Source organism: Corvus kubaryi, unplaced genomic scaffold (assembly GCF_017639235.1).
Source record: "Corvus kubaryi isolate FWS band 111438036 unplaced genomic scaffold, C.kubaryi_AGA036_p1.0 37392, whole genome shotgun sequence".
NCBI classification, from domain to species: Eukaryota; Metazoa; Chordata; class Aves; order Passeriformes; family Corvidae; genus Corvus; species Corvus kubaryi.
In genome coordinates this window covers 7602146-7618985 of record NW_024581131.1, presented here as the reverse complement: position 1 = coordinate 7618985, position 16840 = coordinate 7602146, and the positions used below count along the sequence as shown (strand labels likewise).

Here is a 16840-nt window from a genome sequence, read left to right as displayed (position 1 = left end):
TTCCTTCCTTCCTTCCTTCCTTCCTTCCTTCCTTCCTTCCTTCCTTCCTTCTGTCCCTCTTTTCTTTCCTTTTCCCCCTTCTCCCTTCTTTCACCATTTCCTCTTTTGTTATTTTTCACCTGTTTGACCTCCTTTTTTCTGCTATCCCTCCTCTTAGCCTATGTCTTCCCTCTTTTTCATCTTCTCACCAACTTCTCCATTTTCATCCTCTTTTCCTCCCTTTCCTTTTATTCGTATCTCCTGTTGCCCTTTTTTTTCCATCCACCCTGATCTCTCTGCTCTTCCCCCCTGAGAAGGAGCACTGGGATACACAGCAAACAAGACAGAAGAAGGAGAAATCCCTATAATGAGGGGATGCACAAAGGGTGGGAGTATCAAACATAAAATGAGGTAGTGTCCCAACCAGTTGGGAGGGCAACCTCTGCTGTGTGCCGGGACCTGGAGCAAGATGGGAACGCATGCAGGTCACCCAGGGCAGAAGCACCATGGCAAGGTCTCGGCCAGGGGATACAGGACTTCCCCAGGGTGCTCGGAACTAGGAACTGTTTGAGGTGGAAGCAACAAAAATATCCTCAGTGGTGTCCCTGACTTCCAGCTTTCAGAGAGCTGTGCACGAGGGCCAGCTTGGAGGGCCTGGGATGTCCCTGCTCCCCATCTCTGTCACCAGTCCTATCCAGGACGCATCTTCTCTCATATCTGTGTCCCTCAGTAGCACAACACGTTGAGCAGAGCTGCACCTCGCTGGCACAAAGGCCTCTCTCTGAGCTGTTTGGAACGAAGCTGTGACAGCAGTGGAGGATGGGCGCCTCGGGCTTGTGCTGCTGCCAGGCCTGTTGCCCTCCCGGGCTCTGCCACTGCCCCCACCCGACCCCAGTGACCAGTGGCTGCACCGCACATCCGTCCCGAGGCGGGGCGAGGGTGGCGGCGCTTGGTCAGGGCTGGAAGGCATTCGTCACCCCTTGGCTCGCTTCCTCCTCCGCCTGCCGGCTACTCCCTGTCTCCCTCTCTATTGTTTCCCGGTAGTTTTAGTCCCAGTAAAAGCTCATTCAGATTTTCACAAGACAGAACAAAGAAAGGTTTTGAAGTGCCAAAAGGCACTAAGCAACATCCCGACTTGCCTCCCTTCCTCCCTCCACCCCCAAAATCTCAGCATCTCCCCCAGTTTTTTCTTCCTACAAACATCCTCTTTCCATAACCCTGGCTCACACAACACTTCAACTAAGCACAACCAGCTGTTCCCTACAAAGCACGGCTTTAAAATGGTTCCGTGCTCCTCCCTGGAAAGCAGGAGGGAAAGTTTCGGGAGTTTCAGAGCCTCGTTTTGCCGCTGATACGTACCTTGCTGTTGTCGGTGCTGTGAGGGGAGCGAGGGGGGCAGCGCTGGCGCCTTCCTGCTGCCGTTACCACGCAACCTCTGCTGTCGTACACATGGTGCCTGCTAGAGGGAGGGAAGCAGTTTTGGGCTCTGACGGCTTTTTTCCTCCCGTGGCAGCCCTTCAGGGCCTTGCGGAGCAAGAACTGTGCACACGATTGTGTCTGGCTTGTGACGAAGCAAATGTCTTAAAAAGCCCCTGATGATGACAGAGGCAGCTTTAACTTCTCACTCTGGATCATGTGGCCACTTGCCGTGGTTTAGCCCAGAGCAAGGGAGTAGTTGCCACTGAAGGATCCAGCCGAAAATTAGGCCACCGCAGTGTAAAGTGTGGATAAAGATGGCAGAGTTTGCATAGTTTCTCCATTCTCCAGGCAAGCCCTGTCCTGCCGGGCCTAGGAGTGATGATGAATGAACACATTCCTACCTACCTCTCACCTCACCTGGGGGTTATGCATCCCACCTCCCAGCAGAGGCTAGGGCACAGGCAGCCCCCTGCTTCTGCACGAGCTGAATGCTCACACTGCCTGGAAGGGTCCCTTGGGCACAGCCCTGGTTGTGTCTCCCTAAAACTGCCCCTCAGCAGCAAGCATGGACCCCACTCCCACGCCTTCTCCTCCCAAATTCCCACTGGCTCTTCTCCTCCTCAAGGGAAACCCTGCCATCACTCAAGCTGCATCACACAGTAGTTTTGGGTTGAAGAAACCTGCTTTCTTCCCCCATTCTCAATGGTGTGAAGATGAATTAATGTTTCAATAGCCTGCAAATGATCCAGAAGCAGAAGACCAGATCTCCTTTTCCCTCCTGTGGCTGCAGATGCTGACAGAGATGGTGGCAGAATGAGGGAAACAGAGCCTTTGTTCAGCCATGGGAGAAACACTAGAGGTTTTCCCCCCAGCTGCTTTTGTTGTCCTTCTTCTGGAGGAGATGGGAACCAATCACCAAGAGAGCTCATTGAGCTAAAACCCACCTTCCTCAGTGCCCAGAAGAGAATTGAAAGCCAGAGAGTGCACTTCTTCCGCATTGCCTCTCAGGAAAACAGGGTCATCCACATAGAGTTTGCTAGAACAGTCCTTGTGCTTCTGGGTCTGACCTGAAACTTGCTAAACCACAGGCAAGAGCTTGGGGATGGCCCAAGCTCCCTCCCAGCTTTGGTACTTGCTAGGATGCTCCCTGGCAGGGAAACGGATGGGATGCTGTGGCTGCTGAAGGATGTCTCTGCCCTTCTTGCTTGACACAATGCTTTCAGGAAGACCACTAGTGTTAGGAAGAAAGTTAATGCTGGCAGGAGATCCTCTGGTCAACCAGGCAATTTGAAGTCAGATGCCTGTAATTCAGCCCAACAGCAAAGGTGTCATTTCCTATCCAGCCACCGCTGGCATCTCTCTGCTCTTGGTTCCTGCTTGGCTGCACATATCGGGAGTCTCTAAAGGACAAAGTCTAGTGTTTAACATTAGAGGTTTCAGAGAAGTTCATGTCACGTGGATATTCTGTTGACCTCCTGTCCTGGGCAAAGCACCCAATGCACTCTGGTCTGTGCTGGAGAAATATTAGATTTACAGGCCAAATAGCCATGCCACAAAGTTGTGTGCTTCTAACTCCCTGTCATCTCTCTGGCTGCCCTCACTGTTGGGACAACAAAAGGCATCTCAGGAAAAATCTATTGCCCTTCCCCAGCAAGCAGGACCAGGCCATCCTGCTCATTGAGATACACACAAATCCAGAGGAAATGATGCAAAATGGGGCTGATAAAGCCAACAGCAAACACCAGTGAGAAATATCTGTGTATGTCTTGCCATGGAAACAGTGGAAGACTCCCGATGGAAGGCATGTCCATTTGGTTATTTGTACAGACTCAGGCTGATTCCTTGAAGATTCCTTGAGGAGGCTGGCAGTAACATCTGCCCTGTGTTCCCTTCTTTATCACAGTTTCCCATTATCCTTCCTGAGTTCATTCAAATTTATCTCCTCTTTTTTAAGATCCTCCCCCTCTTTTGGTCTTTGTAGCAGGGAGGGAGAGCATGGTGATGCCTGTCTTGCCCCTGCTGCCTTTGGGCACAGCTGGCATGAGCACATGAAGTGTAGGTCTTGTGTCCTGGCATCTGAGGAAGTTGAGATGTGTCTCTACATTTAAGATTATTTTAAAACTAAAATTACACACATAACCGTAGATCAAACTTACAAAAGAATACTTAAATTAAGGCCATTAGTGTAAGCTGAAAACTCCACTTTTTCCCCTTCTAGCAGTCTCCTGTTCTGTCCTCTCTGCTCTCATGATACCTCTGTGCATATACTTAGTTATAATTAAAGACAATAAACTTCTTAGAGTAGTGGTAGATGTTTTGCTAACTTGGCTATGTGATCCCTACCAGAAAATTCATTCCATAAATTCTGTGGAGATCAAAACAGCGAGTTGCAAGCATGTGCCCAGCTCCATTTGTTGCGCTGAGTGATTTGTTTATATCCTACTCGATCCATTGCTGGAAGCCATTTGTTCCTTGAGCCTGTGTGCAAGCTTGAAGTAAGTCTTTGTAGAGTGAGGAAATGCAAAACTTGGGTCATTCCTGAAGAGTCAGTGGGCTGATTAAGCACTGGGGAGCGAAGTATCTGTGGAGCTAGAGTGGAGAACCTGACACTGGCTTAACTGATGCCTCAGGAGCTAAAAAAAAAAATAAAAGGAGGTCAATAAACAGATGCTGGTAGCGAGGTGGCTGAGCAAGGTTTGGGTTTTTCAGCAAATACAGGCAATTGCTCACCCTGACTTGCATGTGTGCACACACACATATGGATGTTCCATACTGTGGCAGCTCATTATAGATTCACACAAGAAAACCATTAGGGAGGAAATTCTTGCTGTTCTGATGTGGTCGCCTTGTTCTTGTAAAAGAAAAGCTGTTCTCTCCATTTTGCACTGTTTTTGTTTTTGGGGGGAGTGGGGAGCTTTGTAATGAAATAGTGCTGTGAGTATATGTGTAATATTTTATCCCTGTGGATACAGTCTTTCACCGTGGGTCCAGCGAAGTTGGAGCCCAAGAAAAAGGAGCTTTCCAGATATCAACCAACACACCTGCAGGAAAAGTACTGTCAGAGGAATTTTTCTCATAGCCCTGCTTTTCTTCTTCATCTTCTGCTTCAGCCTGCGGCAGTCTTTGCCTGCCCGTCTGCAGAGGGCGATGCAGCATCAGTTTGACCAGACTTACGGTCCTGTGGTTTTCCATCGTCCCGAAGTTGCCCGTGGTCACCAAGAAATTGCAGGGGTTGAGGGTTGAGATGGGGTCACAGCTAGAGGGGAAAATGAGAGGACCAGACCAGAGACACAAACGTATTTCATAACACAGTCTCTTCATGCCAGCTGTGTAGCAGCTGATGAAATAGGAGACTGCAATGGATTTCACTTTCCTGTTAAATCCCGCTGCATAGGAGGACTTGAATAATTTGCTGAAATTTTGAAGAGCACTGTAGGGACAGCTGGTTATTTCATGAGTTTGTACAGGACTCAGAAGCGTGAGTATAAATCAGCTTTAAAAGGCAAGGATGAAATCTGAAAGCTAAAAGAACCCCAACAACTATACACTCACTTGTTTTTCAGACTTCAGTTTGCATGTTACCATTGCCTTTTTGCAGAAAGGAATAGTAGATGTTCTCTGTCAGTAGAGACATCTCTCTCTAGTCTCCATGAGAGCACCTGAGGGAATTCATGGATATTTGTGCCCAAAAAATCACTTTGTATTCTAGAGTCACAAATGTTGGAAAAGACCTCAAAATCATCATGTCCATCCATTAACCCAGCACCACCGTGTTCATCACTAAACCATAGCCCAGAGGGCCACATCCACATGCCTTTTGAACACTTCCAGGGATGGTGATTCCAACACTTACCTGGGCAGCCTGTTCCAATGCCTGACCATCCTTTCAGAGAAGAATTTTTTCCTAATATCCAATCTAAACCTCCCATGTCACAACTTGAGGCCATTTCCTCTCATCCTGTAACTTGTCACCTGTGAGAAGAGACACCCTCACCTCACTAAAACTCCTTTCAGGTAGTTGTAGACAGTGATAGGGTCTCCTGAGATTCCTTTTCTCCAGGCTAAACAACTCCAGTTCCCTCAGCTGCTCCCCATAAAACTTGTGCCATAAAAAAGCCACTGCATCCTCTCTTCAATCCAGTTCTTCCTTGGACTTTTGGAATTAATTAGCTGCAAAGGTTTGGGGGTGGGATATTTTGCAGTCTCCTCAGGTGTAAGCTGGGGCCTGTGAGCAGCTTGAAAGCTGAATTTCATTCTTTGTCATTGAAATTTGCCAGAAAGGTCATTTCCTCTTGCATGTAACAGGGGAAAGTGCTCAGAATTGTTTTCCCCCCTTGGTTCCCAGTTCAGTTTGTGACTGGCATTGAAATGCCAACTGTGTGTAATCCTGTGGGGTTGGTTTTTTTCCATGATACACCTTCAGTTCTTAAAAACGGCTTCTCTTTTTTTTTTTAAGGTTTTGGTTATTCCTTGTGGCTTGTTGCAGTAGAATAGGAGCAGAACGTGAAGCATTTGCTTGAACCTTGCACCTGGATAAATTCAGGGAGCAAAGCCTTGACCTTTTTTTTTGTAAATGGCACCTACATCAATGACTCCTTGAGGTGTTTTGGTTCCTTCTTAAATTTACTGAAAGCAAACGAGTGTTTTGGCTCTACCAGAGGCCCCCAGGAGAAGGGATCTCTAAAAGCTTTCCTGCTCTTGGGTGGGATGAGAAGGGGAGGGCTGGGGCCAGAGCTGTGAGGGAAAAACTGGACACAGTGGGTGCTGCTCACTCTTGTGGCCTTGTCCAATATTCAATAAGGAAACAAAAGACCCTCTTGCAGTGCCAGGAATACACAGACAGTGTTCTGCCTGCCTTAGGCACGGGATAGGCAAATGCATCTGTGTAGCCACACCAGGAGCAGCTGAGGTCACTCAGTCTGCTGAGCCTGGAGGAGACCGAGGGGAGACCTCATTGCAGCTACAACTTTCTCATGAGGGAAAGAGCAGGGCAGACACTGATCTCCTCTCTGGTGAGAGTGACAGAACCCGAGGGAATGGCCTGAACCTGTATCAGGGCAGGTTTAGGTTGGGGATTAGAAAGAGCTTCTTCACCCAGAGGGTGGCTGGGCACTGGAACAGGCTCCCCAGGGAAGTGGTCACAGCACCAAGCCTGACAGAGTTCTAGAAGTGTTTGGACAATGCTCTCGGACACATCATATGACACTTGGGGTGTCCTGTGCAAGGCCAGGAGTCGGATTCGAAGATCCTTGTGGGTCCCTTCCAACTCGGCATATTCTGTGATTTTATGGTCTTTAAGAATGTTAAGGAAGCGAATAAAAATATAAAGAATTTCAAAAGGCAAAACCAGCAACGCTCTGGCGTACAAAAGAAGCTGGTTGTAGGCTGGCAACAGAGGGCAGGAAAATTAACTGGAGAATGCGGGCATCGATCCCGCTACCTCTCGCATGCTAAGCGAGCGCTCTACCATTTGAGCTAATTCCCCGCGCTGCTGAGGCCCTTCCTCAGGGCCTGTATAGTCACTTCTCGCGAGATGCCGTGTGCAGCCGGCCGTTACACGTCCCGGTCCGAGCTCCCAGTGCGCCTGCGCGGGAGCGCGACGGCCGGGGCTCGGCGGCGGGCCGGGCTGGGCGCGCGCCGGGAGAGGAGGATGCGCCCCGCGGTGAGACCTGGAGCGGGAACGGGAACAGGGCGGGAGTGGGAGCGAGATGCGAATGGGAACGGGAACGGGAATGGGAATGGGAATGGGAATGGTGTGAGGCTGCGAAGGGCTGTGTGTTGGGGGGCAGGATGCGTAGGGCTGTGTGTGTGTGTGTGTGTGTGTGTGTGTGTGTGTGTGTGTGTGGCGGCGGTGCGTGTGGAGGTCGGAGCGGGGGGCTGAACAACCGGCAGAGCCTCTTCCAGGGGCCTGGGCTGGTCCTTTGAGTCGCGGCGGGGCTGCGTTGAGGTCAAAACAGAAGGAAACAACCAAACAACAAAAAAACCCCTACAAAATATCGAGCCCCCCCAGCTGATGAAGGGCGCAGGAGCTGCCCGGGTGACCCCGCTTACTGTTCGGGGAGGCTTCGCCTACCCGGCAGCTCCTCACGGCCCCCGGGGCACAGAGCCCGCACCACTCCCTGCGCCCCGCGGGGACTCGGGGTAACACTCGGCCTGGCTGGGCAGCCCAGGGAGCCCCCAGATACCTGCTGCCCAAATACCTGCTGCCGTCTATGCTGGGACATCCGGGCTGGGTCCCTGTGCGTGGCTGGGGCAGCTGGGGATGCCCAAGTGTCTGGATGAGCGAACCTGCTGCGGGCAGTTGGTTCTCCCCGCCTTGCCTTGCAATGTCTCCTTTGAAAACAACACCCACAGAAGTGAAATCTGGCACCGTGGTGAATCGTGAGGTCTTTTCCCTCAAGAAATGGTTCCGTTTGCTCTTGTGCTCCAGCTGGAGTAAAGGCAACAGTTTCCTTGCTGGACAAGGAGGGAGATGCCGGCTCTGGAGCAGGGAACTTCAGGTGCCTGCCGAAATGGCAGATGAGGGCATGTACTGGAGTCTTCTGGGAAGCTGCATTGACCAGATGGGAGTTTGGTGCCCGTTTTGGATGTGGGAAAAGGAGTGCCGCCAATCAAGGGGTGCATAGCAAAGCAGGTGAGAGCATCAGTTCATTTCTCTTGTGAGCTCTAGGCTGAGGAAGATGAAGCTATTGATGGGCTTGCCATGTTTAATTAAAGCTGTGTTCAGCAGCAGCGATATCCAGGCTTAGTTAAAAACCTGTCGTTCTGGTAAATGTCTTGCCTTGTGCTCAGTCACTTCCCCTCTGGTGTTCTTGAGTAAGACAAGACAAAACCCAAAAAGCATTGATGGCCAGTGCAAAATACTTTCTGAACCAAAGCGGTTACAAAATAACCTTGTTGTATAACCTCCGTGGGGGCTGCTTAACACCTAGCTATGAGGAGAGCAGCAGTGTCCTGGGCTGAGCAGGCCGGGTTGCAGGGAGTGATCCGGGTCACCAGGTCACTGCAATTCACTGAGCCAGCAGGGAATTTGGTGAGAGTGATGGGACTTGCTGTGGCTTTTTGCTCCATCGAGTTCCTGGGTGCTTTACGCTTTGCTTTCCTAACAGTACTTTTCTACTTCTACCTTGGCCGTGTTCAAGCCATCGTTCTGTTGGATTCAAAACCATTCTGTGCTCAATTTTACAGCCTTCCTAAGGGATTTGCCTTAGTTCTGCCTCTGATATACAAGTTACTTTTTTGGGATGCATTTGCTGAGCTATCCTCCCCCAGACTATGAATTTCTGATTAAATACTTCTATATATCAACAGCTTTGAAAATTAAATAGGTGCAAAACATTATATATTTTACTTGACAGGTTTCGGGCTCTGTGAATGGGGTCTTCTTCTTGCAGAATTTGCTTAATAGCTTCTCTGAATGACATTTTATTGAAATACTTGGAATTTTAAATTTACCCCTCTTTTGTTCTTTTTGACGTGTTGCGTCTTACTTTGAAGGGCCTGTGAAGCACGACCTCAGAGCTCTTCGGAAACTCTCCTGCCTTTCATTTATCATTTTCACGGTTGTGAGCTTCCTCCTGGGGTTTTTTTTTTTTTTTTTCCATCAGAGAGAAGATTGGCCAACAAACATGTTCTGAAAGACATGTTTATCTTTAAGAAAAAACCCATCAGCGACCAAACAAGCAGGCAGCCGCACCCATCCAGCAGTATGATTTCTTATCTTAGAGCTTGACTCATAATTCTGATGGCTCCTTATCCTTACTGGGTTTTTTGAAAAGAAAGTAGTTTTCTTAGCTATTCCCCTGGGTGACACGCTGGAGAGCATTGCACTTGTGTAATTTTCTTTTTTCTTATGTCCTCTTGTCTCTCTTACATCACCCTGAGCAGCAGAACCCCATAATCTTACCCTAGGCTTCTCTTTTTATTTTTTTTTTTTCTTTTTCCTGATGTGGAGAAAACAAGGAGATGCTTGAGAGTATCTCCTGCTGAGGAATCTCACCTTCAACACACATGACAGCGTTTCACCAGCTTGGCTTTGCTAAGTATCAAGCTGACTCTGTGGAGCTGGAAAATATGTTTCAGGCTGTGTTTTGCATAGATGCTCTCAGATGTGAGGTTTCACCGCCTGGGTGTTACATGTGTTTTTCCTGTCACGGGGCAGTCTGCCTCTGAGTCGAGTTGCTGGGAGCTCCTGGCAGAGCAAATGCAGGGGCAGGGGGAACAGAGGCCGGTCTTCAGCCTTGCTTCATCAACCCCAGCCACAGCCCTCCCTCATTTGTGCCTTGTTTGGTTTAACAACAGGGTTGTACAGCAGCTTTTCCCACAGCAAAACCTCTTTTCTCCTGTTCTTTAGAATTAAAATCTCACCAAAGAATGTGTGTTAAGGTGGACTTTGAAACTCAAAGCTTTTCAGTCCTTCACAGTCACGCTGGAGTAAGTCCTGTGCTTTCCTCTCCTTCATTTTAATTACAGGGGAGAGTAGTTCAGCTCCCACAGCTCAAGCTGTTGGAAGGACATGTCTATGCTCTGCAAATAAACTTTGTCCTTGCTTTCCCCTTTCTATCTTCCACTTGCTCTGGCAGAGCTGTGCTCTTGAACAGTGCTGGGCAAGCATTGTTCATGTTTTGGTGGATCTCTGTTTTCTCCTTGTGCTCCCTCCACACTGAGATTAGAGAAGTACTCTTGCAGGTGGCTCGGAATATACCACCTAAAGAAGCCTACAGCTGCTCTGTGTGAAGAACAGCCCCCACAGATGCTGAAGTTGCAGAGCTATCCATGCAGCTTTGTGGTAGGGTTGCTTGCTGCATCCTCTTTGGTTTTCGGCAGCCTGGGACCTCCCAGTTGTCCATTTTACTGGGTAGTGCAGGGGTTCTTTAAGAGGCTGGTTCATGCCACGCTGCAGATCGCTCAGCATGGCACTGCAAGAGCTGCTGTGGTGGAAGGCAGATTTCTAGAATGTGCAAGATACTCTCGTGTGCTGAGGGTAGCAATCTTGGCTGGTTTGCTACCTTACACCTCCCCACTTGAAGTAGCAGTGGGTATTTCTGAAGCAAGTATTCGGACTGGAGTGCTTGCTCTGATTTTCAAGCTGGGTGGGTGCTCTCCGTAGCTGTGGGTTTGCTTTGGCACCCTCAGCCTGAGGTATTTGTAGAGGGACCGTTGTAGATTGTCCCCTGTAAGTATCTGCTCGAGTGCCAGCCATGCTTGCCGGCTCCGCATCCCGCCGTGTTGCTCCTGCGTGTGCCATCCCCCTTGCACTGCAGAAGAGCTAAATCAGGGTTGGAAGAAAGCTGGCAAGAAGCCTGGATGTTCCTAGAAAGATATTGATTGCCCTGGACAGTTCGGGGTTGTTCCTTTTGTTTCCCTGGCTCTCGTCACGGGGTCGGGCTCGTTCGGGCAGCAGCTCGCTGGAGGATAGAGAAACAGTGCCGGCTTTGCGGGCTGAGGCTGGAGTGGAGCCATCCCAGCCCGCCTCTCTCAAGTGTTAAGTCTGAAGCAGCCTGCCTGGTAATTCCATTAATGAGAGCCTAGTGCCAGAGAGATAAATGTAATTCCAGGGTAAAGCTGACGCTCGGGCTCAAACAGAGAGGATTTGCTGGTTCTCCTGGGTGCACTGCTGTGAGTAATGTACTCCAGTATTACCCACAGACGATGTTGAAAGTCTACATGTCACTGCAAAGACTGGGCAGTGATAAAAAAATTTGCTACTAAATCTTCATGTGAGGAAATCCTTAGCTCCAGAGCATAGCTGTCTCTTTGCAACGGGTTTTACCGGGAATAAAAGTTTCCTGCTTAACTCCTGACATGCATGATGGCACCATGCTAAGCAGCCAGCTGATCCAGGAGACAGCTTGCATGGGCTATAGCCAGAATGAGCTCTCTTTGTATAATCAGTGCAGAACAGAAATTATATACCCTGTGTGTGTCACACCAGAAAGCTTGCAAGCACCTCAGAGCCAGCCACCACAATTGCAAGTAGCACAAGCTTCTCTACATTTTTGGCGATGTGGTCCATACTTGAATTCAGAGCTTACTGTCCTGGCCAGCTGTTTTCTCAGTTTGATTTCTTTCTGAAATAATTTTTTTCTGATTTTTCACTTTTCTTAAAAGTTAGATTTGCAGATCACATCTTCCTGATTGCAGTTGTATAATACGTTTGTGGCATTGTCATCAAGTCTTGTGTTGAAAAGGAATGGTTAATTGGGGTATTTTTAGCTCTCCTTGTGGCTTGGATCCTGGAAATCAAACACAGGAGCCAGCACCATTCTCTGCTTTCTGCAGAGAAACTTCCTGTGCTGCAGGCAGCAGCCGAGCAGTTGCGTCCAGCAGGGTGGGAGCTCATGGTGCCAGTGAGCCCCAGTGCCTCTGGTACCCCAAAATTCAAGCAAACAAATCACTTGTCTCATCTTCTGGAGCTCAGTGAAGGATTTTCATTGTGGGAAACTACTTGTGATCAGTCCAAGGCGAGGGAAAAAAGGTCCGTGAAGAGGAAGCAGGTGCTGGGGGTGCTCAGGCCCTCACGTGCCCCCATTACCCCAGCTTTGCCTGAGTGTCCATCAGTACACAGCTGATCTCCTTAGTTAGGACTTGGGTCCCTGCTGGCATCCTGACAGCAGAATTAAAGCCTGCTTGCTCAAAATGCTTGTTTGTTGGTGTATTCAGGAGTTTGCCGGTGCCTCCTGCTGTAAGAGGTGTGGGGGAGAGTAGCTCATTAAGCAAAGTGAGGTGCATGCTTTGCTGGTGACCTAGCAGCAGCTGGGACAGCCAGCCTAAGTCTGCAGCCTGCTCCTGCATCTCTTACTTCTCTTTGCAGCAGCTGTGCAGACATGCCTACCTTCTTCATGCACATGCTGTGGGCCAATTCACTCACCAGAAATCAGGATCAAAAGCAGGTTGTCTTGAGTTTTTAAATCTCCTGCCTCCCCTTGCCCTCGGTTTTGTTCATTAATCAGTGAGGGTTATGCATGTGAGAGCCACATCTGCCACTCACCACCATGGTGGTAGGATGTTGGGGGAATACAGTATCAGTCTGAGCTACTGCAGTTGCTTTAAAAAAATTTTTTCTCCTGTTTGCATCATAGCTGACTACACAAGTTTTAGTTTATTACTTAGTTTAGTTTATTACTTTATTATTTAGTTTTCTCACCCCAAGTTAAAATTTTTGAGTGTCTCCTTTTAAAGCTCTGACGTGTGATTTGGGCTTGAGTGGAGCAAGGTTGCACTGATAATGAGTTGTGTGTCTTGTCAAACATTTCAATACAGAGTAGATGAAGGAGCAGGTAAGAAAATGACCAGCATATTTAGAAGTTCAGTTTCTTGAAAAATTGTCTCTGTGGTGTCTTGTTCTTACAGTATCTCTCATCCCTCCCCCTTCAGTTCCATGAGTCAAAAGTGATCATGAGAGTGTTGATATATGACTGGGGGGAACTTAGCAGGAAGGATCCTCCGGTGGTAACGAAGTGGGTCAGAAGTGTTACCTGTGCTGTTGCTGCTGCTTATGATGTTAAGCAGATAAAGTTACTGAAATTATTTCAAAGCCTCACTATTTGCTTTGTTCCCTGACTTGCTGCGTGAGTTTCACAGGGAAACCTGTATCTGACCTGCAAGGCATTGATTTGTTTGACAGCTCTTGTGGCCTAGGTGCACAGTTGAGCCACTTTGTTGCTGCCACAGTCTAGGTGGCCTGACACTGGATTTTTTCTTTCCCAATGTATTTTTGAGCTACGGCTGCCTTCCCATCAGGTTTGCTCCAGAACTGACCAGACTGATGGTGGTAGCTATGGTGGACAGACACCCGCCACTCAGCTCCCTTGGATAAAGGGCTGGTAGGACCATCACTTGACCCTCAGAGATGCTCTAAATGACTGGAGGCTGAGCAGAGCCTGATACATGGTCCTTCTGCCTGCCTTGAACTTAAGTTGTAAATCCCACAGCAGGCTTGGCAGTGGTGACCCGATGGCTGTGCTTTGATACGTCTGTGTGCTGAAAAGATGTGGCTGGAGTCTGCTCACGGTCTCCCATGCTGTGAGAGAAAGATGCCATGAGGTACAGCAGGTGGAATTTGAAGTTGAATTTGGAGTGGGAAGGGGGCATATGTAACATATAGCTGAGAAAACCAAATAAGTGTTACAAGACCTTAACCACTGAAGGGGCTGGACTTGTTTCCAGTTGATGTGTTTAAATTGTGATTAGTCACCTCCTAAAGTAGGGTGCTGTAATCCAGTTTCTGTGGAAAAAATTGCACCATACATGTGTCAATACAAGGGGTGGACTCAGCTGAGCAAGAGTGTGTGTGCTTTTAAGCTTGGTCTATAAATCCCTTCAGCTATTCTGGCTCTTTACAGACTCGTGAGAACTCAGGGAGTTTTCTTTCCTGTAGCGTTGCCCTCGTCATGCTTTTAACATCTGAAGGTCTGGATGGAGGTCGTTGTCATCTTGCCCTCTTCTGTGCCAGCACTCAGTCTGATGGCAGGCAGAGGCTTCATGGCAGCCAGAGCTTTTCCTTCCAGCAGACTGGAGGGAACAGGAGGGAGAAGGGGCAGGTGTCTCTGCCCCTCTTTGGCAGTGGACTGTTGTCAGCCTCCAGTGTGTCCAAGGAAACTGTTTTTCAAGATTTTTGTCTGGATTTTACAGGGATCTCTTCCCTTACTGCTTTCCTGCCTTGGGCATGGATGCCAGCTGAATCTCCACTGATGTCTTCCTGTGGCATACCCAAGCAGATCAGTCCTTGGGAGACTGCACATCACCTCTGGCAGGGTGCTGGATCTGACATGGGGACAGCTGAATGGACAGAGGGGTCCATCCCCAGAGAGGCTGGGCAGGAGGGGTAATTGTCCCTGGGAAGTGCATCTGTGGTCTTTAGTTTGTGGCTCAATGTTTCTATTCCCTATTCTCCAACCGCTGGAAGTGGCAGACTGAAATGAAAAGATTGCGGTAGCCAGTATCCTGCTGGAGCTCAGAGGGGATGAATTTAGCTGTTCTTGTTTGATTTCAAGAAATTGCATTAAAATGAGCAGAGAGGCTGTGCACTGGAGGCTGCTTCCGCTGCAGGCATCTGCTTGCAAAACTGCGTTTCAGAGCGATTCCTGCTGGTGCTGCAAAGCCGGTGGGGAAGGCAGAGCTGTGGCATGGGCCAGGAGACCTTTGTGGAGGTGCAGCTGAAGGGCTCGGCTTGCTTGATTGCTTTGGCAGCTCGTCTCCATTTAGAAACAGGTGTGGGCATTGCTTCCCTCTGTTATCAGTGGTCACTGGTGTCTTGGTGAGTGCAATGAGCTGCTTCTCTCTGCAAGCTGAGGAGCCGTGCTCTGCCCCAAGTCCCTGCTGCTGGGAGGTGGCATGCAGGCAACTGGAAGGTCCCCAGCATAAATGCTGGACATGTGGCGTGATGGCTCTTGTGTCCTGTCTCACATCATCAGCTCTGTGGTTACACCAAGCTGCAGCTGACTTCTGAAGCTCTTCTCGGTAAAAATAGACCTGAATTGATCTGTTGTGGTTTGCTTTTTTTTTTTTTTTTTTTTTTTTTTTTTTTTTTTTTTTTTTTTTTACTAAGATGAATTTCTGCAGAGAGGAAAGCTTGAGCTTTATTACAAAGTCCATGATTTTCTTAAGGATGCTTTGGGATATTCTGGGGGTGTGCATGTGGTCTGCATGGTAACAGTTGTCCGGAAAACTGGCAACGGGTCAGTTGGACACGTGTAGCTGGTTAATTGATTTTAGTCCCATGGAAACTCAATTTTACTAACTTGGTGCTTTTTCTGGTGGGGGAAAAAAAGAGCTGTGTTAAGTAGAGGGGCAGCTCTGGGTATTTCTGTGAAAGGTGTTTAAAGGAGGCTCGAATGTGAGTTTTTGAACTGTGCTTGTCTGTTCGTGTTGAGAGCTGGCAGAGTTGGTGGTTTCAGTGGGAGCACACAGCAACCATCGAAGGCAAGGCTTGCCTGGGGGCCCTGGGGCAGGAGCCTGTGTGACTAATGCTGTGTAACTCAGAAAAACAAGGCAGGATTAGCTCTGCCTCCTTCCCCTCTGTAAGGAGCTAGTGGTGGGTAGCTCCATCAGACTGCTGCTGAGATGCTTGGATGGGACCTCTGGACACATTGATGGATCGTCTCCCTCCACTCAGTGCAGCTTTGTGACCTGTACTTTACAGTCCTTTTACAGGACTGTACCCCTTGCTGGTTTTGGAGGCGAGGTGACTGGCTGGGATGTGAAGGCTTGTGCTGGCAGGTCCTCTGACAGATACCCTGAGCTGCACCTGCGTCTGCTGCAACCCCTCCATCCACACCTGTGCCAGAGGCAAAGCGGGATGGGGGTGGAGGGGGCTCAGGCTTCCAGATGCTGGGGACAAGCCAGCCTGTGGGGACCATGCAGGGCTGTGTTGTGCTCCTCCCTCTGCACTCCTGGTGCTGTTGAAGGTGGTCACATGTCGGGATGAAGATCTGGCTTAGAGTTTGAGCCTGTGAATCTACTTTTCCATCTTTATTTTCCAGGGTTTCTCTGCAAGGAATTGGAAAATCCCCTCTATGGGCTGCTGCGACAGCCTTAGAAATATCCAGATGGATTTGAACTTTGGTGCTGCAAAGGGCTTTGCATATTTATTTTCAGCTTCCTGCTGTCTGCTTTGCTTAAGAGCTTTTGCTAGATCCTTTGCATATGCTTGTCCTTGCTCCTCTGCTCCTGGAAACCATTTGAGAACACCCTTCAGCTGTGACAAAACACCCCTCCCCCCCCCGAAAATATCCCCAAACCTCTTGGAGGAATTTTGTTTTACCACTGTGCCTTGGTAAGCTGCAAGGCTTGCATAGCTGTGGTGTGTTGCTGTTTGGGTGCATCAGCCTAGTTTGGAGACCTCAGAGAGCAAATCACCGGGCTGTTTTGGAGGGGTCTTTAGAAAAGTGAGTGACTGAGCATGCTCAGCAGTGAATGGAGCTGTTAAACTGATTTTACATGACTTACCCCTGTGCAAAGACAAAGATATGATGGGTTGAAGCCTCATCTAGGTTTCCACATGTACCACTGTGCCATCTTTCTGAGGTCATGCTTCTCATCAGCTTTAGCTGATTTCAGGCTGTTCTTCTGCCAGAAATTCTTCCCCTTTATTTTCTTTTTTTCTGGGATGGCTTCCAGCTGGATCAAGCAAATGGTGGTTGCTACCTCAAGTGTAGAGATGACTGGGATGTGTAGAAGGGGGAGGAGGGAAAAGGCAGGACTGTCTGTTGTGGCAGCAGAGGGTAGTTTTGGATCAGATAAGCTGATGATCATGTGGGAGTGGGGATGGCTTGCTGAAGGGCCGCTGTGTAGCCCCTGGTAGAACACGTCCTGCTTCTACTTCAGTTTCCTTCCATGTAAAAGGGTGGTAAGGATTGCCAAGTGCGTTAATATTTCTGGGAGGCTACAGTGTTGGTAGAGTCCTTTGTGGGGCACTGCTGACTGGTGGCTTCGTGTCCAT

At 49.0% G+C, this 16840-nt stretch overlaps 2 protein-coding genes and 1 non-coding gene across 7 annotated transcripts in view; 1 reads left to right on the top strand and 2 right to left on the bottom strand.

Moving 5' to 3' along the window:
- RNH1 (ribonuclease/angiogenin inhibitor 1) overlaps positions 1 to 1543 on the bottom strand; it is a 12726-nt gene extending 11183 nt beyond the window's left edge. The window contains exon 1 of the mRNA XM_042038564.1: positions 1339 to 1543. The gene's annotated coding sequence lies outside the window, so the exon portion shown is untranslated. The remainder of the gene's footprint in view (positions 1 to 1338) is intronic.
- A 5267-nt stretch (positions 1544 to 6810) lies between these two features.
- Positions 6811 to 6883, bottom strand: TRNAA-AGC. The gene has a single exon. It is a non-coding gene; the product is annotated as a tRNA-Ala (tRNA).
- Positions 6884 to 6975: 92 nt separating this feature from the next.
- Positions 6976 to 16840, top strand: part of LOC121669408 (USP6 N-terminal-like protein) — an 83271-nt gene continuing 73406 nt past the window's right edge. For 2 of the 5 annotated variants that reach the window (XM_042038310.1, XM_042038313.1), the window contains exon 1: positions 7720 to 8032. The gene's annotated coding sequence lies outside the window, so the exon portion shown is untranslated. Of the gene's footprint in view, positions 7061 to 7707; positions 8033 to 14474; positions 14611 to 16840 lie in introns of those variants that run through there. The other 3 variants (XM_042038311.1, XM_042038314.1, XM_042038312.1) reach the window with 3 other exon arrangements.